Source organism: Molossus molossus, unplaced genomic scaffold (assembly GCF_014108415.1).
Source record: "Molossus molossus isolate mMolMol1 unplaced genomic scaffold, mMolMol1.p scaffold_m16_p_21, whole genome shotgun sequence".
Classification (NCBI taxonomy): domain Eukaryota; kingdom Metazoa; phylum Chordata; class Mammalia; order Chiroptera; family Molossidae; genus Molossus; species Molossus molossus.
The window spans coordinates 32381734-32396700 of record NW_023425357.1 but is presented as its reverse complement, the minus strand read 5'-3'; the positions used below and the strand labels follow the sequence as shown (position 1 = coordinate 32396700).

General features: G+C 38.6%; 1 protein-coding gene across 2 annotated transcripts in view; it reads left to right on the top strand.

The window, feature by feature from the left end:
- Positions 1–1101: 1101 nt before the first annotated feature.
- The window catches only part of AP1G1 (adaptor related protein complex 1 subunit gamma 1), a 94568-nt gene continuing 80702 nt past the window's right edge, over positions 1102–14967 (top strand). The window contains exon 1 of one of the 2 annotated variants that reach the window (XM_036273908.1): positions 1102–1418. The gene's annotated coding sequence lies outside the window, so the exon portion shown is untranslated. Of the gene's footprint in view, positions 1419–8665; positions 8711–14967 lie in introns of those variants that run through there. The other variant, XM_036273909.1, reaches the window with a different exon arrangement.

The following is a 14967-nucleotide window of genomic DNA, read 5'->3' as shown; positions in this document are numbered from 1 at the left end:
CGGGACTGCAGGCTGATGCTCTAACTGCTGAGCCAAACCGGCCAGTGCTGAAAATGCTTTTATAAACAGTGTGTAATATCAATATTTAATAATAAAATATAATTACTATCATGCCCTTGGACTTCTCTTTTTCCAGCCACTTGGTATGCCCCACAAGTTCAAGAACAAAATTGTACAGGTGGGCCCACTCAGTTCAATTTTTGTAAAATCTTTTGACATTCTTGCATGGGCATGGCTAAGAAAAAAAGTGCAACCTGCTGTTTATGACAGGTCCTAAACTCAAGATTTGTGGTTAGTTCAGTTCTCTTTGGCATCTAACCAGGTATTGTGCTTTATGCACTTTGGCGGGTACTTTATTGCCAATATACCTGAAGGATTTTAGTTTGGGTAGGTCACCTTTCCTTTGAACGGGCCAAAATATCTTTACGTTCACGTGGAAAATATTCGTTATCAGGTGTTAGAAATTATTTATCAAGCCAGTACTGTCTGGTTAGACTGTCTTTGGCTCAGGTCGTTAGTTCATGGAGTCAGTCAGAAAGCCCACGCTGGAAGGATTTTAGCTGTCACTAGTCCAAATCCTCTCTTTTTATATATGAGGAAACTGAGGTCCTAAGAGTTCAAATGACTTATCTAATGCAGGTAGTTGAGCGATGATACTGGACTTAGAATCCATTCTTCCGTGTTATCTTCTAATTTTTTTTTAGTATGTTGCAACGATACCATAAAACCACAGAATCCAAGACCACTTCGAGCATGTTCCTGACTTTAACCTAAAGGGAAGGCTAAGGTCTCGAAGATGATAGGAAGAGTTTGGGATTCTCATGGGTTAGGACCGGCTCAGCCTGGCTCAATGTTCCCGTCCCCACCTGCTACGCCTCTTCCACTTCCTTCGCTACCTTGCGAGCCCCGCCCTTTTCAGGTGGCCAGGTCGCTTCCTGGTAGCCCATCCCTTCCCGCTCCCCCCTCCACCCCCCTCAAGCGGAACCAATGTCGGTCGGCTCCAGGGTCAGCCGGATCTTTCTCGTTTAGACTCTTCGCAGCGGTGACTCGGCAGCAGCGTCTCGCGTCATCAGTGACAGCCCCGACCCTTGCTACGCTCTGCGTCGCTCTGCCAGGAGCAGTCACCTCCTCCTTGGCAAATAGTCCTCGGCAGGGTCCGAGTTTTCTTGGATAATAGCAGAGGGGAGGCACGAGAAGTTGCAGTCGGAGGACGCGGAATCGACGAGGACAGGAAGATAGGGACGGAAGTTTTTGCGATAGTGTGTGAACTTAGTTAAAAACTCCCTTCCTCCTAAGGATCCCTCCGCCTGCAGTAGCGGTGGTGTGGCCGAGGGAGCCGCCATTTTGGATGTTCGGTTCCTGCTGCCTCTGCTGCCGCCGCCCCCGGAGCTGCTGGTTTCATTCGAGGTTTCGGGCCGGTGAGTGTCACTCACAGCGCTAAGAGCATATTGCTTCTTTTGCCCCACGCCTGCCGGGAGCGGTCGGCCGGAAGCTTCCCAGGGGTCCGGTCCCAGGCTCTGGGGGGTGAGAAGAGAGGACAGAGGCTGGGCCAGGAGGGGCCCGGAGCCCCAGGGGCTGCTCCGACTTCTTGTTGGCCGACCCTGAGGCCTCGGACCCGGAGGCTCCGCGCACGACTGCGTTCTGTGCTGTGGAGTTGCCCCGCTAGTGCCGGCCTCCTTGGACCCGTTGACTTCATTAGACTGCGATCCTCCTTTGAGGGCTCATTCAGGGAGCCACGTATCAACGTTCTTGCATCTTGTACTCGGGTCGGGTCGTTCGTCGAACTCTTCAGCATTTCAAATGCTAGGTTAATTACTGTCTGCACCTGCAATGCCGTTCTCTCAGAAGCGGACATCTGCCTCGCCTCTTCCTAATCTTCCGACCAACTTATTTCCCAATTTTCCGTGTTTTTTGTTTTAAACTCACCTTCCAGTACACTGCTTACCCTTCTCTCAAACTCCGGATCCTGCGGACGTCAGTTTCTAATAATTCTCCCGATCTTCCCGGCTGCCTGAAAGAGTCGGGACGGTTGGTTATATTTCCCTGTTAGGGTTTGGTGTAGATCCATCGAAACATTCGCTCAGAGTATAGTTCAGCAGTAAATGTTTATAAAGCTAATTAAATGGCTTTTGTTGGGGGTAGGTAGGAAGGAGACTGTCAAGTGTTTTCTCATTTGTGGAGTCCTTTCCTGTGCGGAACACTTAGCTTTTTGGTACTTACCGACACGTATTTTTCTTTGGGTTGTATATCCTTGGGCATGGAAATTTGCCTGTGAAGAATAATCTTAATCTGATGAAGGTAGAAAGGAAAGTTTTTTTTTTTTTTCTTTTGTGGCTGCTGAAGGGATTAGTTAACAGAAGAGAGGAGGGAATGAAGATTTCTTAGTTATCTTAACTTTCAAGTGTTTCGTACAATAGTGATCTTTGCTGACGGATTCTAAAACATACTTGGATTGACTTCGTGTGTTAGATTTTTCTGTGGATAGTTGGATTTTAAATATTCACTTCCTCTGCTCCGGATAATATTTGTCAGGCTATATACACCTTAACTTTCTGTTTAAAAATATAGACTCTCCAGGTACTCATAATCTCACCACTTTTATTCTACTCTACGTATGTTTGCAGTATGGCATGCTTGAAAAAAAAAAAGCTTGTCACCAATTCACTGATGATTTTCTACATTTCAAGTTAGGTAAGTGTGATTGAATCACTTCTATTTCATCTTAGTCTGGGTTTTTACATTTTTAAAAGAGAAGTAATTTATTTGAGATTACAGCCTAGTTAGTGACTGCTGAAACCAAAATTTATAACTTGAACTAGATCATATCAGGTATAAATGTATTTTTCTTAACAAGTTACCAGGTACATACATTCTTGTACTGGTCATATGATGTCTCAGTAGAACACTGAATGTTTTCATTGTAAGTAGTCAGTGTTCTTGTTGTTTGTTTTAAGGAGACTTCAAAAGTATATTAGTTACTATTTGTATATTTATTCTGAAGCTATGGAGTTGTTTTTTTGTTTGTTTTATTTAAAGCAACTGTCAAATACCAAACATCTGTGGAATGTTCACTTAAAAAAAAAAATTATTCCTCACCTGAGGATATTTTTCTACTTATTATCAGATAGAGTGGGAGGGAGGGAGAGAGAGAGAGAGAAACATCGATGTGATAGAGCCAACCAGGGCTGGGGACAAACCGCAACCCTTGAGTAGAATCGAACCCGTTACTCATTGGTCAGAGGGCCAACGCTCTAACCGCTGAGCAAAACTGGCCAGGGTGGAATGTTCACTTATTTACTAAATATTCCCTAGTAGTTGCTACTGAAACGTTCCATCTCTGAGTTACATGTTTAAAACAAGATATTGGAAGAGCTCTTAGATAGGTGTTATTTAACTCAGTTCATTTCATAGCACACAGTACTGATGTTTGAATGTCATTCAAAATTAGTTACTAATGGTTTGCATTCAGTTGGAGAAAGTGTCTTTTTGTCTTACAAATTATAAGCAAAGTGCTGTTTAGTGCAGTGTAGATTGATCAGAACTGACAGGCTTGAATGTCTGCTTTGTCTAAAATTGTTGGGATTATATTTGAAACCTCAGTTCATTTTCTTTTGGGAGCAGTTCCTTGTTCTTTGGTCTGTTTCATTGACAGCAGGCAGTTCTAGATTTGAGGGGTGAATTTTAGAGTGAAACTATAAAGTACAAAAATTGTCAAAGTAGTCTTGAAATTAGTGGTGTGCAGAAACAGAACCCCCCGGGTTTTTGTGATTTAGAAAAACTTATTATACAAATTGAAAGTGTTTAAAAAGTATTTTCCAAAAGATTATTTTTAATTTAAAAAGTTGGATTGGGAAACTGCTTACCAAAACAGATTTTTGAAATGCTTAATTCACATTTGATGAGGATTTAAATGTTTTGTGTATACAGCGAGACTTAACTGATATTAAAAGTTTAAAATTATTTGGATTTAGCTCCAGAAAATCTGCAACAATATCTTTTCTTCAAACTTGAGCAGCTTGTTTAGCTGTTTTTGATGTTTGTGATTCAGTCTTTATTTGCTTTATGAATTGTTTTCAGTTCTTGATTTTGGCTTGCTTTCATCTCTTTGTTACTTTTATTCAGTTTCTTTCAGGATATTATTTAAAGTAGCAATATTCAGGATCATATTTAAAGTAGCAAGCAATTTTAAAATTAAGAGTGCCCTGTCTGGTTTGGCTCAGCAGTTGGAATGTCAGCCCAAGGACCAAAGAGTCATGGGTTCAACCCCCAACCCAGGTGGGGGTTGTGCAGGAGGCAACCAATTGATGTGCCTTTCACATCAGTATTTTTCTCTCTCCCTCTGTCTCCTACTCTATATGAAAAAATCAATGGAAAAATATCCTTGGGTGAGGATTAAAAAAAAAAAAAAAAAATTAGGAGAGCATATAGATTTATCTAAGCTCTTATATTTCCTGGCTTATTGGATTTGAAAATCATCTTTGTTAAGCAGTATTAGGATATATTCATTTGCCTTTTTGTGTAGAAAATTTTATTTTAGTAAAGGCAGTCATTTCTACCTTGAACATATGTGTAAGGATTTTTTCTTCACTGAAGAAGTAGCACAAAACATTTAATTTGGCATGGTTACTAGTAGAACAATCTCATCAGTGTTGAAGGGCACAGAAGTAAGTAAATAAAGAAATAAAAAACGCACTTACCAAACTTGTTGAGTCAGCATCAACATTTGTGTAAAAGGGCAAGTAGGTTTAGGATTAATATGATTGAAATGAGAAATACTTTTTTCACTGCTAGGTACTTAGAAGTTTTGCTTTTTTATTGGCCCACTCAAACTACTGGAGAGAGAAAATTATTAATAAGTTATAAATGTCGTCAGTAAAAAATAGGCTTAGAAGGAAAACATTTGTTTTTTAAAAGTTGGAGAAAATATATGTGACTTTTGTACTTTATTAATATTTAAAGACATCTTAAAGGCACATCTTTTTTTACCCCCCCCTTTCTCTGTTGTTACAGAGTGACAGTCACTGTGTAACCTGATATGCAGTTGCTTTGCTCACTCCAGCTTGCTTGTTGTAGCTGACTATATTTGTGTTGTACCAAGCATCCTAGGCTTTTCAGTTTGTCTGGCTTTGAGGTTAATGTTATAGGTTCTCGGGAAGAGTAAATATGAGAAAGACATGAACTTAAATCTTTGGAACAGTAAAATATTTGCACACCCCTTTTTTTAAGCATTGGGTTAATATTAAGACTACCATAGAGTCGATGATGTATACAGTGTTTGGTTATAAGATCTAACTTTTGTAAATGATCCCACAGTTGTATACCTCAAAGTAAAAGGAGTTTTATTAGTATTTTTACAGCTCAGTTTAGTGAAATTATTTACTAAACTTCACTATTGGGAAATTGTTCAGTTTCAAGTTGAAGAAAAGGAAGGGAAGTTAATTTTTCTTAATTCTTTTTTAGAAGTCTGCACAAAAGATTTGGTTCTCTTCCACTTTATGAAAATTTTGAAAACATGATACTTTATAAATATGGTCAGAATACTGGTTTGAGATGAATGAGGAAACTGAAAATAATTAGGCATACTATAGAGTAATTGAATCTTTGTTGATATTAGGCTTTTTGTATGATCATTGAAGAAAAACTATTGTAAGAAGAAAGAAACTTTTTTCTGATGGTACCCAAATATATGTGGTGTTTTATAAATGTGTATTTATCTCTACCAGTGAATGCTTGGGCTCTGTATTTTCTTTAGAAACTTTCCATGATGAAAGCTTAATAAATGGTGTTGATTATTTTAGAAAGCAGAATGAGGAAGTAGCTTACAATTAGATTTTATTAGCATTTGGTTGTATATTTTTATTTGCACATACTGAAAAAGTTGTTTTTGTTCCTTGAATACTCCATGTTCTTTCATTCTCTTTATACCTATTATTTCTATACCTGGAATCCTTTCTTTCTTCCTCCACCAGAACTTATTCTTCCTTTTCTCTATACCCTCAGGCAAAGAGGTGTAGCCCTTTTTCAGTACTTGTAGAATTGTCTACTGTTCCTATATCTTCCAGAGGACAAGAACTATCTAATTTGTGGCATCCCTAGTACATAGCACAGTGGCTGGCACTTAGTAGCTACTCTGTGGAATAGATTATGTGAATAAAAATAATATGAAAAATATTGTTCAGGTACTCAGATATATGGTAATTGGTTGAGTGTAGAACCAAAAGCAGTCAGGGTCCTGAGTGAATTATGTGAATCTACTGCATTTACTTGTGACTGGTAAATCTGATGTCAGTGAAGTTTATTTTCAGGTTTAGAAAACATGCAAAACCTTGTCTTCAGGTCTTTGAAAAGTTATTTAGATATTTAATTCTGAAATTGATGTTATCCTTTAGTTTTTTTATTTACTCAGACTTTTTTAAAATGCAAAAGCTTCAAGTGGGCAGCAAAGAAATCTACTCTTCCTGCCACTTTATATTTTTTTTTTATCCTCACCCGAGGACATTTTTCCATTTTTTGTTCAGATAGAGTGGGAGGGAGAGAGAGGAAGAGACAGAGAGAGAGAAACATCGATGTGAAAGGGACACATCTAGTGGCTGCCTCCCGCATGACCCAACCAGTGCCGGGGACAAACTGCAACTGAAGTCCGTGCCCTTTAGAGGGGACCGAACCTGGGTCACTCTGGACTACAGGCCCACGCTCTAACCGCTGAGCAAAACTGGCTAGGGATTGCCACTTTACCTTTTGAGTATCTATTATGTAATTCATTATAGTAAATTGAGAACTTTAATCTTTTCCCCCCAAAATGGAAATATGTTGATAGTTCATTGATTTGTTGTTGCGGGTTTTTTTTTTTTTTTTTTAATCTATCCTTTTAAATTACAAAATAATAGGTATCAATTGTAATAAGTGAAAAAAAATTAAAGACATATTTTTAAGAAAGTTATCCATTTCCCTCAACCCCTGTATTATTACTTCCTAGCTGTTTTACCAGTTCATAGGTATACTTCATTATTTCTCTCCCTGCTTGGGTCATGTACCGTGTATACTAACATAAGTGTACATATGTAGTGCTTCTTTGGTTTTATATTACTCTGTAACAAGCTTTTCTTAACACATCATGGTCAGTAAATATAGTTTTTTCTTGTTCATTTATTTATTTAATCCTCACCCTGTGATCTTTTTCTGTTTATCTTCAGATAGAGTGGGAGGGATAGGGAGAGAGATGAGAGACGTATCGACCTGTTGCCTCCTACACCGTGCGACCAGGGCTGGGGACAAACTGCAACTGAGGTACGTACCCTTGATTGAAATTGAACCCATAACTCTTTGGTCTACCGGCCGACACTTGAACCGCTGAGCCAAACTTGTCAGGGCTGTCTTTTTTTTTCCTCCTCACCCGAGGACATTTTTCCATTTTTTTGTTCAGATAGAGTGGGAGGGAGAGAGAGGAAGAGAGAGAAACATCGAAGTGAAAGGGACACATCGAGTGGCTGCCACCCTCACAACCCAACCAGGGCCGGGGACAAACTGCAACCGAGATACATGCCCTTAACGGGAACCAAACCTGGTCTGCGGGCCGATGCTCTAACTGCTGAGCCAAACTGTCCAGGGCGAGCTTAAGACCTTTTAGAGGGATGCCAGCCGGCTGCCTAGACAATATGGTGGTATCTCAATGTGGTGGAACATTTAACATCCTATTCCTTAGCTTGGAAGATCCAGAAATTCCATTTTAGTGTTTCACTTAGAGATGATTCAGCCTAATTAAAGTCACTGAAGTGTAAGTTAGAATAACAGTGTTGTGATTCACAAGGAGCTATGCATTTCTACTGAATTACCTGTATCAACTTTTCAGGGCACCCTGCTCCTTGTTTGGAGGTACTTGTGAGGCAAGGTGCTTGAGAAGGCTGTTAATAATCAAAGTTACATTGAGAGCCTGAAACTAGAGCATACGAAGTTGGATGGTCTTGAGTGTTTCATTGTTCTAGGCCTTAGTGAAACCTGATGAAAGAACTATCTCTGTCCCACAGTGGTGTTTGCCTCTCCAGTGACCAAAATACTTATTTCCAGATTTAATCTCTTATTCAAACAGTGATGTACTAATACTGGTCCCCCTTTTTTCACTCTAAAACATTTCCTTTCTGTGAACACATTTTTTCATACAGGGGAAATAAATGTGCACTACTGCTCTCCCCACCCCTAGAAAGAAAATCAAAGACACAAAGACAGTGAAAAAACCCAGCAAAGTCAGATTAATGACAGCTGGTGTCTATAAGATAATATTAGAAAGTAAAAGTCTGATTGAAGCATAATACTATTGATTAGTTTGGTTTAAGCTTTCTAACTATTAAGTGTTCTTACTATTTTGGTCATAGTATTTTGCAAATTGTAAGTGCATTAAAGGCATTCAGAGATATGTATGTATATATATAATGCGTATATATAGAATAAAAATCTGAAATAGGGGTCCTGTGTGGAATATAATAGAAAAATGTAGTCCATATGGAGAAAATGAGAAAGAAAGCATGGAATCTTTTTTGGAGGGCTTTGCTTAGTGTTAATTTAGGTCCCTTCAGCATTCTCAGCCATACTTACAAATCTGCAACTAGATGTTATACATTAAGAGTGGCAAAATTAATTGAAATCTAATTTCTTGCATCTTATTTTTTAGCAAGAAAGACTTCAAGTACAGTCTTTGGCTTGGATAGAAAAGGAGGTAATTTTAATATTGAAAAATTGCTTTTAGTTTAATATTCTTTTTAGATTTAGCGCTCAAAATGGCTTTAGGGGAAGAAGGACCACATAGCAGCAGGAGCCCTAGTTTTTGTTTGTATGTTCTTGACTTATGGCTGTCAGTGGCTCTGCTCACAGCCAGGTAGTGTGAGTTCAGAAGTAGGAAGAACATTCACTGAGCAGGATTGAGTCCTTATGCCTTTCTCATAGCTGTTGGTAAGCAATTGATGCGCCTTTATTTATGTGCTTTGGAAAGGACAAATACTGTTTATTATTATTATTTTTTTTAATCCTTACCTGAGGATGATACTTTTACATTATCTTCAGACAGAGTGGGAGGAAGAGGGCGGGGAGAGAAACATAGATGTGAGAGAGACAGGTTGACTGGTTGCCACCCGCACAACCCCTACCGGGATTGGGGATGAACCATAACCGAGGTACGTGCCCTTGTTCGGAATCGAACCCAGGACTCTTTTGAGCCAAACGGGCCAGGGCCAAATAGGGTTTCTTTAGATAAGATTCTTCTAGTGTTGAAGAATCTTATCTAAGTACTTACGGAGTTCCTGTTCTTTTAGGCAAGGGAAATACAAGGATGACTAGGACAAAAGGATCTGGCCTTATGGAGCTTATATTTGAGTGGGAAAAATAGGCATTTCAAAGAAACAAAGTTAATCATGGCTTGGAGGTGGGGGATGGTATATTGCTGTATGAGAAAAATTCTTACCTCCCCCAAGGGATTTTGGAAAATCATTTTCCTTCGTTTTGCGGATAAATTTTAGGAGACTTGGAATATATATGGTGATTATTTTTGTCTCTTCTGTTTAAAATTTTTCTGTAATCATTTATAATTTTGATTATTCTTTGGGTAGTCTAATTTAGTTAAAGCTCCAAAACCTAATTGTGTTTAACCATTTTGGATAGAAAATTTTCAAAAACGAATTTTACACTTTTTTTCTCTACATTTTTCACCATTATTTGTCAAATAACTATTAATGAAATAGAAATATATTTATTCACAAGATCTGTACCTTACCATGTCAGACTTTTAATTTTTCTGTGTTCTCTGTTGATCCTTGTCTTAATAATAATTTTAAAAAAGAGGACAAAGAGGGACATTTTATTTTGATAAAGTATATAAGCCATGTGAATAATTTAGACATTGAAGAAAATCATAGAAATACTAAATATAAATGTTTAGATATAAAAGGAGAGATGAACAGAAACACAATCATAATGTTAGACTTAACATATCTTTCTCAGTCTTTGATGGGTTAGGTAGTTAAATTAGTAAGAACAGACAGTATCTGAACTATACAGCTTTTAGAAATGGGTTATTCCACAGATATAATTTTATTATTTTATCATGTAATTATCTTTATTTTCTTAAGACAGCTTTATTTGAGGTATAATACATAAAATATTGCACAATTTCATATATATATAATTTGGTGAATTAGAATTCAATTTTATATTCATGTTTTCCCACCCTCTATATTCTATGTTAAATGTTGACTTCTCTTTTAAATTGTTGAAAGTATTACAGATGTCCCCTTTCTTTTCCCCATTGACACCCTCCTTCCTGCTCCCACCCCCCACCTCCTGCCTTCCTCCACCTAATGTCTGTGTTGATTGGTTGTGCATATATGCAAATAAGATATTTGGTTTATCTCCTCCTCCCCCTCCTACCCTCATCCCTCTGAGGTTTGTCAGTCTATTCCCTACTTCCATGATTCTAGATCTCTTTTGATCAACAGCTTATTTTATTCATTCTGTTCTACAAATAAGTGAGATCGTGTAGTACTTGTCTTTCTCTGACTGGCTTATTTCGCTTAGCATAATACTCTCCAGGTCCCTCCATACCATCTCAAAGGGTAAGTGATCTCTCTTTCTTACATCTGCATAGTACTCCATTGTGTAAATGTACCACATCTTTTTTTTATCCACTCGTGTACTGATGGGCACTTGGGCTGTTTCCAGATCTTAGCTGTTGTAAATAGCGCTGCTGTGAACATAGGTGTGTATATATTCTTCCTGACTGGTGTTTCAGGCTTCTTAGGATATATTCCAAGAAGTGGGATCACTGGGTCAAATGGCAGTTCCATTTTTAAATTTTTGAGGAAACACCACATTGTTTTCCATAGTGGCTGCACCAGTCTGCATTCCCACCAGCAGTGTGCTAGAGTACCTTTTTCTCCACATCCTTGCCAGTATTCGTTGTTTGAGGTTTTGTTGATGGCAGCCATTCTGGCAGGTGTGAGGTGATACCTCATAGTTGTTTTAATTTGTATCTCTCTGATTATTAGAGATGTTGAGAGAGATGTTGAGCATTTTTTTCATGTCTCCTGGCCATTAAATGTGTGTGTGAGAATGGATTTGAACCTGTGACTCATTGGTTCGTGTCGACGCTTTAACCGCTGAGCCAAACCGGCCAGGGCTGATCTTTTCCTTTTTGATTAATTATTTAAAAAATTTTATAGGATAGAAAGAATGTAAGGGCATACATTTTTTTTTATTGTAGGAAAAAACAACCTGAAATCTAGCTTCTTAACACATTTTCAGTTTTACAATACAGTATTAACTATAGGCACAGTGTTGTATAGCAGATCTCTAGAATCTATTAATCTTGCTATTATGCTATTTGAATGCTTATTTCTGCTATATGTAGGTTTTTTAAATGTGTTTTTTGTTTTGTTGCTGTTTTAGTGTCTTCCTTTGCTGTTAGGTGACGTTTTAAACTACCATCAATGTCTTTCCTAAGACAGCTTCTTTCCTCTGGCCCCCCACCCTTCTCTCTTTCCCCTTCAGTTTTCTAATTTGTTCTGTTCTAGAACAGGCTGAACAAGATCCTTGAGAACCTTTGAAAAGTAGATGTTTAGTGTGGCTTTGTACTGGCTGTACAAGATTGTAAAAATGTTTGGATACTCAGCTATGTTCTGTATAGCAAAGTCATTATATTACATTCATACCTTATTATTTTTTTAAATTTGTTATTATTTATGACAGGTGTTTAAGTTCTTGCATTTTAAAGAATCTTGTGGTTTTTGAGTATTTTTCAAAGACAGTAAAAACTTTCAAAAATAAGGAAATCCTCAACATTGTAACAAAAGCAAGTAGGTTATGGTTTCTAGATTATGTGATCTGCAATATTCACACATAGATAAGATGTGTTTGAATTGAATTTTTTTTTTTTTTTTAATCCTCACCCGAGGATATTTTTCCATTCTTTGTACAGATAGAGTGGGAGGGAGAGAGAGAGAGAAACATCGACGTGAAGGGACACATCGAGTGGCTGCCACCCGCACGACCAACCAGGGCCGGGGACAAACTGCAACCGAAGTACGTGCCCTTAGCGGGAACCGAACCCAGGTCTCTCCGGACCGCAGGCCGACGCTCTAACCGCTGAGCCAAACTGGCCAGGGCGAATTTAATTTTTAATATGAAATATACCAGACATAAAACATGTTAAGGCTAACAGTAAACATTCGCTTACCCACAACCTAGTCTAAGAAATAAAATATCACCATAAAGCTAAAGCTTCTTCTGTACGTATCACTTCGTCCCTGATCCATATTCCCCTCCCTCTGAGAGGTGCCACTGTGTTGGATTTGATCTTTATCTTTCACATGCATGTTCTTATTCTCTTACTGCATTTTTATATTTCTAAAGAACAGGTATTTTACATGTTTCAAACCTTTATAAATGTTACTGTATATCTTTCTGCAACTTGTTTTTGTGCAAAATTAATTTATGTAAGGATAGTTTATATAGCCAACATCATGGCCAACATTTATTTAGTGCTTACTATGTACCATACACGGTGCTAAGAATTTCACATGTATTCTCAAATGAGGAAACAAAAGCTCTGAGAGGTTAAGTCATTTACTCAGGGACACAGCTAATAAGAGGTAGTCACCATTTGAACCCAGGTAATTTTACTCCAGGGTCATCATTTTAAACAATGATAAGGGTCATTGGATAGGGATACTTTAGCTAAGTTCTGAAACAAAACAAAACAAAAACAAAAACAACTGAAAACCAAAAGTTCTCTTCATAATTCTTTTGGTGTTAAATTCTGACTTGGCCAGATATGAGTCTGTTGTTAGTATTTCTTTCTCTTTTCTTTTTTAATCCTCACCCGAGGACATTTTTCCATTTTTTGCACAGATAGAGTGGGAGGGAGAGAGAGGAAGAGAGAGAGAGAGGGAAACATCGACGTGAAAGGGACACATTGAGTGGCTGCCACCCACACGACCAGCCAGGGCCGGGGACAAACTGCAACCGAGGTACATGCCCCTAGCGGAACCGAACCCGGGTCTCTCTGGACCGCAGTCGGATGCTCTAACCGCTGAGCCAAACCGGCCAGGGCTGAAATGTTTTTAAATGATGCTTACATTGATGTCATTTATGATGTATTCTATTTTATAACTAGTTTCTGGAGTCCTGAACTGTTAAACTATTATTTATTTATTATTTTAATTTCAGTTTTTTTATCCTCACCTGAGGATATTTTTCCATTGATTTTTAGATAGAGTGGATGGGAGGGAAAGAATAGAGAGAGAGAGAGAGAGAGAGAGAGAGAGAGAGAGAGAGACATCTGTGTGAGAGAAACACATCAATTGGTTGCCTCCTGCACAACCCCAACTGGGGCTGGAGATTGAACCTGCAACTCAGGTACATGCTCTTGACAGGAATCGAACCCATGACCCTTTGGTCCTGGGGCCGATGCTCTAACCATTGAGCAACACCAGCCAGGGCAATGCCCTTGTATTTCAGTTGATGGAACAGAGGCTTAGAGAAGTCACATGGCTTGCCTTGGGTTGCTTGCATGACAATGATAGCTGATTTTTAGTATCTTTGTTTTGGTTCTAATATTTTTATGATTTATAGAAACTGAGGAAAACGTAATGTGATATTAAGAGAGAAGGTATTTGAAAGATTTAAGAACTTTGACCTGCCATTCAAAAGTCATCATTCAAAATATAAAACCATAATCTCCAGGTTTTATTTTATTTATTTATTTATTTTTTAATCTTCACCCGAGGACATTTTTCCATTTTTTTGTTCAGATAGAGTGGGAGGGAGAGAGAGAGAGAAACATCGATGTGAAAGGAACACATCTAGTGGCTTCCACTCGTACGACCCAACCAGGGCCGGGGACAAACTGCAACAGAGGTACATGCCGTTAGCGGGAACTGAACCTGGGTCTCTCTGGACCGCAGGCCCATGCTCCAACCGCTGAGCCAAACCGGCCAGGGCTAATAGGGTTGTAGAGGTAGCTTAGTGTAGTTTTAATTTGCATTTCTCTAGTACCTGATGTAGTTGAGCATTTTTTCAAATGTGCTTATTTATCATTCTTATACCTCTTTGATGAAATGTCTGTTTTAGTCTTTTGTCCATTTTTTAAAATAGTATTTTGAGAGTTTCTTTTATATTCTAGATACAAATCCTTAGTTGGATATGTGATTTGCAGATATCCCAGTCTGTAACTTGTCTTTTCATTTTAACAATGTTTTTCATAGCACAAAAGTTTGTAATTTTTTTTTTTTTTTGTATAGAATGGGGGGGAGAGAGTGAGAAAGAGAGAGAAACATCGATGTGAGAGAGACACATCGACTGGTTGCCACCCACACAACCCCAACTGGGGCCGGGGACAGACTGCAACCAAGGTATGTGCCCTTAGTGGGAACCCTGGACTCTGTGGTCCAAGGGCCAACATTCTAACTGCTGAGCCAAACCGGCCATGGCAAAAGTTTGTAATTTTTATGAAGCCCATTTGTGTGTGTGTTTTAAGGTTTGTGCCTATGATGTTATGTCTGAGAACTCTGCCTAATCCCAGGTTTTGAAAGTTTTCTCCTATGGCATTGGCCAGTTTGGCTCAGCGGTAGAATGTCGGCCTGCGGTCCAGAGAGATCCAGGTTTGGTTCCCGCTAGGGGCATGTACCTCAGTTGCAGTTTGTCCTTAGCCCTGGTTGGGTTGTGTGGATGGCAACCACTCGATGTGTTTCTTTCACGTCGATGTTTCTCTCTCTCTCTCCCTCCCACTCTATCTGAACAAAACACACATGAAAAAGAAAAATGTCCTCAGATGAGAATAAAAATAAAAAAGTAAGTTTTCTCTTATATGTTCTAAAAGTTTTGTAGTTGTATGTTTGTTTGTTTTTATTTTAAAAAATTTATTTTCTTTATTGAATTTTAGAGAGAAGAAGGGAGAGGGAGGGGGAGAGATAGAAACATCAATGA